A 13,579-nucleotide genomic window follows, 5' to 3' on the forward strand; every position below is an offset into this window, starting at 1 on the left:
AGGAGGGGAGAGGTGGGATCTTCAACCCCCAAGGGCCCAGCAAGGACAGCCTGCTGTCGTTTCTAGTGGCATCAGAGGGGGAACATACTGTTGACTTTGGAGCCAGGGCCAAAGACACCTGGAAGAGGATCTGGGATAGCAGGGCTGATGGTTATGCTGCCTTGATTTTAGGAGTAAAGTGCATCAAAATGAGTTGTCCCTCTCTGATCACAGCCTACTGCTAGCGTGGAAGCTCGCCTTCACAATGTTAACAACCAGTTACCTTGTCGTCTACCTACCAATCACAACCCTTGCGCTCTCCGTGGCCTTTTCCGAGCATGTGCCAATGTCCTTTTCCTTCAGTTTCTGTAGTGGTTATCACGTTTGCCTCACATGCATGTCATCAACATATCTTTGGGTGAACATCCAGCCTCTGTTTTCCGGGCAAGAAAGTTTCTGGCCACCAGAACCTCCTCTGTTTTCAGGTCAATGCTGTAGTGTTTGGAAGTTCATTCAAGTGTGATTCACTCAAGAAGTTCTCAGATTTCGGACTGCATGCCTGGATGCCTTTTAGTAGCCCTGCATCTACACTGCAAAATCTTTGCTCAAGCTCGCCAACCATCCTATCCACACACGGGGAAAAGTAACTCTCTTTTCAATGTGTCTGAGCTGTTCAATTCATTGCATGCACCTGCAGTTGTCTCCAGCACAAAATCACCCATTTTCCTCTGTTTTTGCCTTGTCCTGGCACCTTCTTCAGGGATACTGAGTGTGTGGCACAGGGCTTTCATGCATGTCATTTTCTGTTAATTATGACATCTTCCATTCTCTTTGGTTGGGCTTTTTTATTGTTTGGTTGCTATAGGACATTTGAAGTCCAAGCAGGGGATGAAGCAGTTAATACTAATTATCCAATATAACATACAAATTGGCCAACTGGTTCCTGTTACTTGTTTATAGTATGTCATCAAAAAGAGCACTTAAATGTTTTTAAAAAATCACAAATGTCTCTACATTACTTTTGTATTATAACATTAGATACAATTTACTGAGTGAACCAACCTTTAACCCAATGTTTTGCTGCTCAATGAATACATTTTTTAGTTTAGTTGAGTCCATCATTGTCCCTGTCCCCAAAAAGACAAAACCCATCTGCCTCAATGACTACCGCCCAGTTGCACTCACCTCCATCATCATGAAGTGCTTTGAGCGGTTAGTCAAAACTTTTATCACCTCCTCCCTCCCTGACTCACTGGACCCCCTGCAGTTTGCCTACAGAGCAAACAGGTCCACGGATGATGCCATCTCCCTCACCCTCCACACTGCCCTCTCCCACCTGGACCAGAGGAACACTTATGTGAGAATGCTGTTCATTGACTACAGTTCAGCATTCAACACCATTGTGCCCTCCAAGCTCATCATTAAGCTCAGGGACCTTGGGCTCAACAGCGCCCTCTGTGACTGGATCATGAGCTTCCTGACGGGCAGATCCCAGGCAGTGCGGATGGGGAACATCACATCCTCCACCTTGACCCTCAACACCGGAGCCCCTCAGGGTTGTGTGCTCAGCCCTCTCCTCTACTCCCTGTTCACGCACGACTGCGTGGCCACACACAGCTCCAACACCATCATCAAGTTTGCTGACGACACGACCGTCATCGGCCTGATCACAGACGGCGACGAGACGGCGTACAGAGAGGAGGTCAGAGCCCTGACATCTTGGTGCCAGGACAACAACCTCCATCTCAACGTCAGCAAAACAAAGGAGCTGATTGTGGACTACAGGAAGAGGCAGAGAGAGGCACACACACCCATCACCATCGACGGGACTCCTGTGGAGAGAGTCAGCAGCTTCAGGTTCCTCGGGGTAAACATCAGTGAGGACCTGACATGGACACATCACACCAGGGTCATATCCAAGACGGCTCGACAGCGGCTCTTCTTCCTCCGCAGGCTGCGGAAGTTCAACATGGACTCCAGGATACTCTGCAACTTCTACAGGTGCACCATCGAGAGTATCCTGACTGGCTGCATCACCGCCTGGTATGGCAGTTGCACCGCCCTCAACCGTAAGACTCTACAGAGGGTGGTGAAAACTGCTCAGCACATCACCAGGACGGAGCTGCCATCCATGGAGGACCTCTACACCCAGCGGTGTAGGAAGAAGGCCGGTAGGATATTAAAGGACCCCCATCACCCCAGCAACAATCTGTTCTGTCTGCTGCCGTCTGGCAGACGGTACCGCAGCATCCGGACCAAGACCACCAGACTCAGAGACAGTTTTATACCACAGGCTATAAGACTACTGAACTCCTGAGCTGTGTGAATGTCTACTCACATCTGTTTATAGTACACACATACATATATATTATACACATCTGCCATACATATCTGTTTATAGTACACATATCTATATATTGTACATATCTGCCATATACATCTGCTATACATAATATATGCATCTGTCCATACCTCCTCATTCAACAGTGTAAAGTATTTAAATACTTTCAATGTATTCCACATATGTATATATTTCACATCCTCAAATCTTTATTGTTAATATTGTAAATATTCTTCTCTCTTTTTGCACTACTTAATTTATCTTTTGTACCATGCATGTTGAGTTGTTGGAGGAGCACGCGACATAAGATTTTCATTGCCAACATATACGCTGTATCTGCTGTGCATATGACCAATAAAACCTTGAAACCTTGAAAACCTTGAAACCTTGAAACCCTACTAACTGAACTTTCAAATGGTTTAAGATACAGTAAGTCCAATGATTCAAACTGATGATTTGCCCAAATTAATTTTTGTAAAGAAAAAAATGTCTTATATCCATTCTTGTTCACGTTCTTCTCCTAATGCTGCTCTAGTCGGTTCTGTGTGCTCCGCTCCCGGTACACACATGCTGCGGGTACCCAGATGCAGAGACGTGTGCAACCTAGGTTGCAGTGAAAACGTGGACTGGATTTCAGTGATGTGGGCGTGCTCTATGAACAAGTGGAATGGATTGGATAACGACGCACTGACCCTGACTCTCTACCTTTCACTATAGGGAAACTAAGATTTATGATCATATTTAAGTTAATAATGACTGGTTGTATGATTATTTATGTGAACTCATATTCTGGCCACATTATATTGAATTTGTCGGCATTTAACAAAAATAATAATAATAATAATAAATGAACATAAAATTATTTAGGGGGGCTTAAGAATATTTTAAAGGGGACCCCCTAAAATAGGCCTAATGACGCCACTGCTGAAAGCATTTACTAGTGTGATTAGTTAAATCACCTGTCCATCAACAGTGCTGACAAAGCAAGCCAATCCAGGATGAGCCCCGCCCCAGGTGTGCCATCGAGGAATCGAATGGGAGACTCAGCAGAGGTAGGTGTGTGTTAAATAGTCATTTGGAACAAATAACCATTGAAGTGACTTTCTTTGCCTCGAGTTTCCAAGAGCATCGCCTCTCAAAAGACACCTTTGGTGAGGTTTTCTGTGAAAAGATTACATTTAAATGTGTTTTTTTTAATGAAAAGATCGATGCTAAATTAGCCGCGGCTAACCGTTGCTAGCGTGTTAGCGTAGCGTGTTGGTGTCGCTTTGACACGTGGAGCGAGGTGGAGCTCATAGTTGGACCTGTTTTCTGTGTGGATTTGACCGTGGTCTTCACGTTGATTTGCTTCTGTAGGAATTGTTCGTTTATTCGAAGCCCAGGAGTCAATTTAAAAGAAAGAAAGCAAACCTCCCTTAAAAGTTATAAAAGGAGTGTTTAATAATGGATGCAGTAGTAGGTTTTACAAAGGTTTCACAGCTGTGGCCCTGTAGCTCAATACACACTTGAGCAGGCCCAAAACATGAATAGAATTCACGAGGTGTTCACTGTCCGAGCAAAAAGAGATCGATTCCTTTGCTGCATTGCTCTTTGTCCAGTGGTCGCCTCTTCCTATTGGTCGCTTCAAGTCGTATCAGTACTTCCGGTCAGTTCAGTGTATACGTGGCATAGGGTCATCTCCCCTCCTTACGGTATTACAGCGGCAATAAGGAGAATTAATCATTGTGTGTTGTATGTATAACACCACAAGTGATTCCCCTATTCACTCTTTATTTACATTCTGCTCGCTTAGGAAAACAACGCTCAAACCCGCAGCTTTCTTCCGTCGGCCTCAAGCGTCATCAATGTTGTATACATCCGGTTGCGAATTGACCATTTCAAAATAAGATTGCATTTCAAAATAAGTCAGTGTTGTGGTTACTCGGAATATTGATTATTATTTCCTACAATTCCCTCCTTACATACCTTTTAAGGTGTGTATTCATTAATAATGATCAATATGTTCTTCATCCGAACGTTACACATCAGAGAAATCACATCAGCAACGGACAATTCAGAAAATACAAAAATACTTCACAATCTGTGTGTCAGAGAACAAATCCTTCAGGGTATGAACTTCCTATACCCTCCTTTTGAACATCTTCATGGAATATAGCAGCCATTAGCTTAATATAGATTGTCTGGTTTTAAGTCACATTTCGGCACAGCAAAATACAATTTGTAATCTCTCATTGAGGTAGAAGGCACTTAATTGATTCTCACTTTTACACAGTGATACACCATAATTACATAGTCCTGAAAATTCATGTATGTGTCTATTTAAACACCAATATTCATAATACTTAATCAAAAGTAATGTGCTCTGTTATCCCTTAAAAATGCACACTATATTAGAATAATGAAACATTAAAAATAACCTGCTTGTAAAGTATCATCATAAAACCTCACCCCCTGAGTTTAGCAGGATTACAAATTTGAACCATATGAAAATAGCCCCGATCAAATTACGTTCTGTCCCAATACCCGTAATTCTCAACTTAAACCACATTCACATCTTCATTGTCTGTATATGCAGGTGGATCATCCTGCTCTTCGATCAACACATGTAACTGTTCTCTTAACAGAAATTGACCTTGATTTTGTTCTCTTGAGAGGGCTGTGGTGATTAATCGGTTAGCCAAGGTGCGAATACATGGTATACAACAACATCCACATAAAATCAAAATTGTAGCCATTCCTGCTATGGATAACATTGCACTCATTATCAGAGTCCTATATTTACTGAACATTCTTTCAAACACTCCTACAAAGGGGTCCTCCACACCACTATTGTCTGCAAGTTTCAATGCTCAGGGTGGTAAGTCCCTTTAATGCTCTGGTTACGGATCCATCTGGGGAGGTGTTATTTGGGATGAAAGTACAGCACAGAGTTCCAAATAGTTTACATACACCCCTTTTTCAGCCAACAGCATATCTAAGGCCATCCTGTTTTGCCAAGCCATTAGACTGGTTTTGTCCAACTGCTCGTGCAGCCCCTTTACTGCGTCTCGGGTGTAGTTTATGAATCTCTGCTGGTTGTAGTAAATATAGTTGATCCAATCTACATTCTTGTTGACCGTAGGCCAAAGAAATATTGATTCGAATCCTGCAGTTATCTGGTTTCTTGCTTTAAACTCGTCTGGAACTCCCCTGGGTACCCCGATATAGTCAATGTAAACAGAGGAACTAAAACTCCCTCCTGGGACTGACCTCTTCATTCTACTGGTCTTGGGGTGAAGTGCAAGCTTTGTTAGCTGTCTAGCGGTCATGGGCACTGCATAGAAGGGCATCACCAATTGCACCAGTGCACATGTTCCAGTCCAATCATGGGGAAGGACTGGATATAATGTTTTGGTACCACCAAACATCTGCCCTGGGGTATTGCATGTTATCCACGACAACTCCTGCAAGAAGGCCCTGGCTGGTTACTTCTATTGTGGAATTGCACCACCGTAATGTTCCCATATAGGTGCCTCTCGTGTGATTCTTCAGAATACAATCATAATGTCCCTCATAAGGAGTAAAAACTGGTGGAATGTCATTTACTTTTATGATGGGGTACATTCACGCAATATCAGTGCAGCCTGCTGGGGATCTTTGTTCATAGAGTTTATACATGCAGGATTGTCCTCTTGGGACGTTATAGGCATTTAGAGGGAAAGGCACAGTGCCAAGACTGGGCCTTGCAGCAGCACATGCCATACAGTCTGACATCTTGCTCTGTTCTACCGAATACACAACCCAATCTAACCAAGCGTTAGTGTCTTATCCCGGGTTTTCCCAATGCTATACCTGCTGCACACGATGTACTCAATTTTCCCCGTTGTTATTTCGCGAGTGAGCCGAGCTGCCCCTTTTTTAGGGAAACTGTCATCAGGGAAAAATTTTAAAAATTGCGGGTTCTTCGGGGGTGGGATGAAGGATTCCTCCTCCTGAGTTCAGTTATCTCTACCCGACTGAGAAGGCTTTTCGGAACCCAACCCCCAAATATTAGATGAAATGCAGCTGTTTCTTCCCTGGTCTAAAATGTTGAGTGAGTGGTCTTTAAATGAGTTATTATGGGTTTTGTGGTTGTTGTCTCCATAGGGGTTCCCCCTTAGAAGGATATCTGAGTCTGAAAAGCCCCCTTTTTCCCCTGTGGTGGGGAAGTGTTGTCCCCCTCAGCCCTAAAATTCAGTACCTTTTCCCCTTTGGGGGCCCAGGTGTTATCTCTGGTGTTCCCGGGGGAAAAAATAAAACCGTATACTTTCATGTCCTGTCAGTTTGGGCCCTTTTCCAATTAAACAGCCCAAAACTCAAGACGACAGTTAAGTTCCCTCGTGGAACAGGATTTTAACCCCCCATCCTTGGTTTGCTGCCCTTTGGGCCCTGAGGGAAGGGGGGTTCCTGTAATGGAGCTTGGAATGATTAATTTGTTTGCTTTTCGACAAATTTCCTTTGCTGTACTCCCCCCCAAAATTAAAAAGAACCCCATGGCAGATTTCTTTTTTTTGTTTGCCTTATAATAGGGCCCCTTTTCTGGTTTGGCATTATTACTGGTTGTACAACATTTTTAACACATTATGAAAATACAGGGTTTCGCTGAGATAACAACAACGTAAAAAGAAAAATATAAAATTAATGAAAAATAATAAAAATAAAAATAAAAATAGGGCTTCACTCTATGGAAACCCTTGAACCCCAAAGGGGAAAATTTGTTTTTCAACTTTTTCCCACCGTTGCTTTTTGATTTTGCCTTACTCTCCCAAATCAGTCCTCTTCCAAAAAGTGTTTGGAAGGGGTTTTGTGGGACACAATGTGTGAGGTGGTCCCAATTTTGCCCCTTTTTTTTTCCTTTCCCCGGAGCGCGGGGAAAAGTTCGTTCAAAATTGAGGGTTCCGCCCCCCGGGATTTGCCCACTTTGTTTTTGGCCTTGCCCTCCCCCAATACCTGGTCGGACGGGCCCTTTCTGGGTCTCCATGGTTTTCCCCTCAGCTTTTCGAAACTGTGTGACAAAATAAAATCTATTTCAAGAGCTCTGACATAATCATCCACTCAATTGTCTAAGGCCCAAATGGCCCTATCCCCCCCCCTTAGGGGTTTCCGGCATTGGCGGCGGTTAACAGTTCAGGGGTGACAAATGTGTTTTGGACTTGGGGGTTCGCATTGCTGTCCCAAAGACAACGTAAACCCAGTTTATTTGATATAAGTTTTTTAGCAATTTTCCCTTTTAGGTTCGTTTGGCTCTTAAAAACTATCCCTTGAGATGCAGGGTGAAAACTGCCCCAAATTTTAACTATCCCACAATTGTTCCCACTTTCCAAGTTTACTCGAAAAAATGTGTACCATGGTTGATTGATTACTTTTGGAACCCCCATATCTTGGTATAGTTTGTTTGGAGACTTCTGCCCGTTTTTGATTTCTCCCCTGCAGGGGATGGTTCAACCCACGGGTAAAACGATGGGACCGTTCCAGCATGTATCTAAACCCTCTGATACTTGGTCCGCTCCCATTCTGTATAATCAATAAAAATTTCTTTAAATGGAGCATTGGGACTGGAAATCTTCCCTTTGGGGTTTATATGCCTTTTGACATTGAATGCCCCGCAGGTGTCAAAAATCATTGACAAAATGTTCAACCATCTTTTTGAAGGATGCCCCCACTGTTGCTCAATTTCTTGTGGTTTTGATTATTTCTGTGTGGGGCCATTGATGTTTATTAGCAAGTGGCAAATTTTGCAGGTGTACTAGGCGGCCATCATGTGCTGCCCCAGGCCTTTCTTCTGTTGCCCCTTTAAGAATCCATTGATTTTCTCATTGGTCCCGCACTTTTCTGCATTTTAAATATATGTTCGAGGTCAGCTTTTTTTTGCGTGTCGCTGTTTGTACTATCTTTTGTTTATCGTATCCCCCTGCCTTTTTTGGCTTTATCGCGGGTATTTCCTTTGATTTGCGTTACCCAAATCCCTGATGCCCTTTACATTTGAAAACTGCAACTTTTGTCGGTGGGGAGTACGGCTTTAACCCTCAGATGTTTTATGGTATTTTAGCGACGCCCAAAAAACCCTTTTTATCCATGGGGCCCCTTACTGATGCCCCGTGGGTATGCTGAATCGTTAGTGTTGACTGCTTTTCCTTTGATTGCTCAAGGTCTGGTGAGTGTATACTTCAGTAGTTGGCTGAAGCAGGTGAGGGGATTTTGCTTTTATGAGTATGTTTCCCCCCTGCTGTACAACTGCGTAGGAGGCACTTTCCTACCCCCCTTTAGCGCGCCATCATTTAAAAAAGTGTGTCGGTTCAGCCGAGCTGTGATCTCAGTCCTGTTCACCCCCCCTTTTTTCTGAAACGAACTCCTTTCACTTTTCCTTCTGATTCAGAAACATAAAAGGAATTTCTTTGGGTGTCGGGGGGTTAGAGATGTGCTGCTTGTAGAGCTTGTTTAGTTTTAATGAAGGCATCTTCGGCCCGATGTTGCCCTTCCGTTTGGCAGTGAGATTGCGGTTTCCAGCGTCGCAACAATTTTTCTCAAAGGTTGTGTCGGTTCCGTAGTCCCGGGATGTGAGCTTGTACCCCTCAATCCCCGGATGCGGATTTGTTGAATGTTTTTGGTTTTGGTTTGGGGGGAAGGGAAAATTTTTTGGACGGGTAGGGTGGGCTGTTTTTCGAAATCATTTCCCCCAAAAAGGTGTGTTCTCTCGCAATTTGGTTTTCTCTTGTTTTATTATACCTACTTTAGCTAATAGGAGTAGTAGTTGTTTTGTCGAGACAAACAGTCACAGCATCTGGTGCAGCCAGAAGAAGATTCTAATACGTATCAGGTTCCCCTTGGAAAAAGAGAGTATCAAATCTTTTTCAAGGCTTGTTGAATAACCCTGGATGTTTTAAATCCCCCTGGCATGGATTAAAGTATTTTGTCCCTTTTTTTGGGGAAAAAACAAACATTTTTGTACTTTTTGGGTTAAAAGGTAAACAAAGAATCATTGGCTGACTAGACTGTGAAAAACTTTGGTTTTGGAAATTTTGGTTTTTGCAACGTAATAAGGATTGGGGAAAAGGGTGTTGCGTCTTTGTCGCATTATAATTCCTCAATCATGGACCTTTTCCACTTTTTCCAGCCCTTTTGGGATGGCAAAATGGGGGGGTTCCCCAAATTTTAGGAGGTAGTTAATTATCCCGCTTGCAATAATCCTCAAGGTTTTCCCAATTCCCTCCATTGTTTTGTTCAATTTTTTTTGAGGGCGCCGCGGGGGTTTTGTTGGTCTTTTAAATTCCCCTGTCACTTCATGATCAACCAAAACCCAATCTAAACTTGTGGTCCATAGATGTGTTGGAATTTGAAAAAAGTTGTCTTCCGTGTCTGGATGGTTTGTATGTTCTCTTTCCCTGATCCCTATAGTTCTGTCTTTCCAATGGCCCTTTTCCATGTTATTTCCCTTTTTTCCCCATTGTTTGATCTTTGATTTCCCCGGGGGGTGAAGTTAGGTTTGGGGATTCTGTGTTCAGCCCGCTTCCCATTGGGGCCCTGATCTGTTCAGGCCTTGGCACAGCCAAGGTGAAGGGAACAGTTCTTTTGATGAAAGTACATTTTTGTTGTTCCCGGTGGTTGTACAGCTGCTGTACCCCTGGGTGCACATTAAAGTTGCCAAGTCAAATTTTTTGTCATCCCCTTTTTTCTTCCATCCCGGGTTCCGATTTTTCTTTTGGGTGTATATAATTTTTGTACAATTTAAAGGGGTCTTTGGAGGCCCCTACGGCCCCCCAAGGTTTATCCATGGTCCATTCCATATAGGTTTTTGAAAATGGGGGTATCAATTCAGTGGTAATGAGGCGGCTCCAGAACATGAGTAGTGTTATTTTCCTGTCATTTTGATTGGGAAAACCTAACAGGTTTTTTTTTGGCCATTATGGTTGTTAATGGTATTTGTCCTGGAAAATTTGGGTGATCAGTCCATCTTGGGTGCATAGAATTCTTGCTCCTGACTTCACAAGAAGATCTCTTCCCAGTAAATTTACGGGACATTTAGGGGCGTAGAGGAATGAGTGTTGCAGGAGTTGCTTTCCAATCCTTGTGACCAATGGCATTGTATATCTTTGTACTTCAGCTCTTCCCGAGTATCCAACTGTTTTGAGGGTGTTGTTAGAGAGTGGAGGTTTTTTTCCTCGTAATGAAGTCAAACAGGAGGCGGTAGCCCCAGTGTCTGCCATTCATCTCCACTTTTTCTCCCTCAATCTCACAGGTGACCATTGGTTCATTTTGGGCTGGAATTGCTTCACCTGTTGTTGGATCCTCTGGGCATCCTCATTGTTCCGAGTTCTCCCAGGCTGACATGGGCATCTGGTTCATGTTGGGGACACCTCCTCTTGTGCTCCCCTGATTTCCTCTGCCTCTGCCATTTCCGTTGTATCCTCCTCTTGGTTGATACTGTGTGGGAGCGTATGTCTGCTGATTTTGGGGGAATAATACTCTCGTGTATCTTGCTGTCGATTTTGTGGACAATCTCTAATCCAATGTGTGAGCTGTCCACATTTGTAACAGCCATTATTCCCGTTTCTCTGTCCTCTTGACCTATTGTTCCCTCTTCCTCTTCGTGGATTTTGGTATCCTGCTGGTCTCTGCATCATGTAAGGTGGGGATGTCCATCCAGCCTCTTCTGCTAGTATGGCCATATCTGACATCTGTCCCATTTGCTTTGCTATCTTCTTCTTTTTCTGCCAGTTGCATCTTCAGGCGTCTTTTTAGACAGTGTCTTCATTTCTTCTTCACTGTCCCTTGTAGTGTTCCTTGTATTTATGGTCATAGTGAATTAAGTATTCTCTCCATTCTTCAGTGGGTTTGGTGTCTAATCCCACAATTTCTTCCAGACCTTTCTGTACACTTGTTGGGAGGGCTTTGATTACTGCATTTCTCCACAGCATTATAACCGCTGGAGAAGCATCGTGGCGTTCTCCCGTGCTCTCCATCCATACATTCTCACATCTTTTTAGAAAAGCATGCATTTCTTCTTCTATTTTTTTCTTAAGGGCTAGTTAGGGGCACCAAGCTGCGTTTTAGTTGGATAGACATGAGTGATGGCAGCCCAATATCTGGTTCTAATCTGGTTAAGTGTCGTTTCATCGCGGGTAGTTCTCACATTGGGCCTGGTGATCCACATTTCTCATTTCCAGTCTTCCTTCTATTCTTCCAATGAGAGCCCCTCATATCTCCTAAACAAAGGTGATCTTGGGCAGTGAACTTCTCCAACTCAGTGATCCACTTCTGGCCTCCCTTATGAGAGAGGAGGTAATTTGAGACCAACGATTCCATGTCTCTGTGAGTCCAAGGTTGATATATCACTCCTGCCTTTCCAGGTCCACTGTCATCAATGGTAGAATTCGGCTCGCATCCTCTGCCGGGGATCCTAGAACTTCACTTCTTACAGTTAAGTTCCCCTTCACTATGACCACTTCCTTGGTATCTGCCATATCACCTTCTGTATCACTAGGTCTCTCCTGCTGCCATCCAGTGCTGTCCCTTCTTTGTTGGCTCTGTGTAGTCTCTTCTAGTGCTTCCCTGATCTCATCTTCTTCATCATCATATCCCGGTGGGCCTCTTCTGATAAATTGTTCCTCTCTTATTTCTGACCGGTTTGCTTGTCTTCTCTGTTGAAATGCCCTCATCCTCTCTATCATCTCTCTTTCGGTTCGACTCATCGGGGTAGATTTGTCCTGTCCCAGTTCATGTGGCTGGGGAGCTTCTTCGCCTGCTTTTGGTATGGGTATCCTAGGATCTCCAGATGGTGATCCCCAGTCTTGTTCTTCATGGTGTCGACTTCCTTGAGACATAGACTCGAGATTAGGCGTGCCTCCTCCTTCCGATAGTTCCGTTTGGGGGCGTGGTTCCATATGCAACGTCCCTCCTTGGACATCAAAAATTGGGGCTTGAATTCGAACTTGGGGCGGGATGTTACTCTCTGATAGATAAGGAGGGGGAGCCAAAGGGAACTCAGCCAGATTCGGATATAGCTTCGGAGTTTGGGCAATTGGAACCTCGTGTGGCTTTCCTGCCACTGTTCCTTCCTTTTCTGATGTTTCTGGTGATTGCACCACATACATGCTGCTTGTTGGTCCTACACAGACATATTTCAGATGGAGCAGGAGGCTCGTTGCTCTTGCTTTTCTTTTCTCAGCTTTGTCCATTGCCTTTTTAGAAGGTGAGTACCATGTGGGGCTTCCAGCTTTCTTCCACGCCGTTTGCTGTTGAACATATTCTCCATCTTCATAGTCCATTATGGCTCTTCTTTGGAGTTTTGTTGGTCCTGGTTGATCGTTTGCTGGGATCAGTCCTCTTGCTTGCCACAGATCCATCAAGCTCTCCATTTGGTTCCTTATTTTCTTTCTTTCTTTCGGCTCTGTTATAGCATCCGATCTTGTATTTATCCTATCTCTTACCTCTACCATTGAGGTTAGCTCTGGGTTCGTCATTTAATTTGTCATTTTATTATTATTCTCTATAATTAATTAATAATTTCCTGACCAGTATTTCTATAAGATTCTACCCTTGTTTGAGATACCTTTATTTCAACTATTATTATTTATTTATTCCTTGTTTACGGTATCATCAAAGCCCTTTAATAACGAACAAAAATTGTCCCAATATGTTTCAATAAATTTCGAAATTTTTCAAAAGTTCTATTAAAATCAAGCTATTAATAATATTTCAAAATTGTTCCGATAAAAATAAAAAGCACCTTAAATTTTTCAATATCAAATAAAATATTAAAGTAGCACGTATTATTATTTATGATGTTTGTGAAAATTGATATGTTTAATGTATTTAATGTTCACGATCTAATTATAATACATTTAAACTTCCTAGTATGTGTCAAATGCAATACCTATCATCAACCACTAATGTAGTTAGTGATAATGCTAATAAGACTTTTGTGTATTTTAGTTGAACAATATACTATATGTCCACCACAGTGTGCTATCTCATTCCTGAGGTATTCAATGTGTGTTATTCAATACCTCCAACGGAGGGTGCTATTTTGTTCCTGAAATAATACTGGAGAGATATATTAATTCATCCAGTAGGGGCGCTGTTTTTTCTTTCTGCCCCGTCTTTATTGGCTACTTCCTGACTGGTTTAGCCTCTCTGACCATTACTTCCTCTGAAGTTTTTCTGTTAATGGCTGATGCTAACAGACCATGCTAACTGGATTAGCCTATTGTCTAAAACCCCTCGCGCAAGATTTAAAGACAA

Source organism: Eleginops maclovinus, chromosome 21 (assembly GCF_036324505.1).
Source record: "Eleginops maclovinus isolate JMC-PN-2008 ecotype Puerto Natales chromosome 21, JC_Emac_rtc_rv5, whole genome shotgun sequence".
In the NCBI taxonomy this organism is placed as follows: Eukaryota; Metazoa; Chordata; class Actinopteri; order Perciformes; family Eleginopidae; genus Eleginops; species Eleginops maclovinus.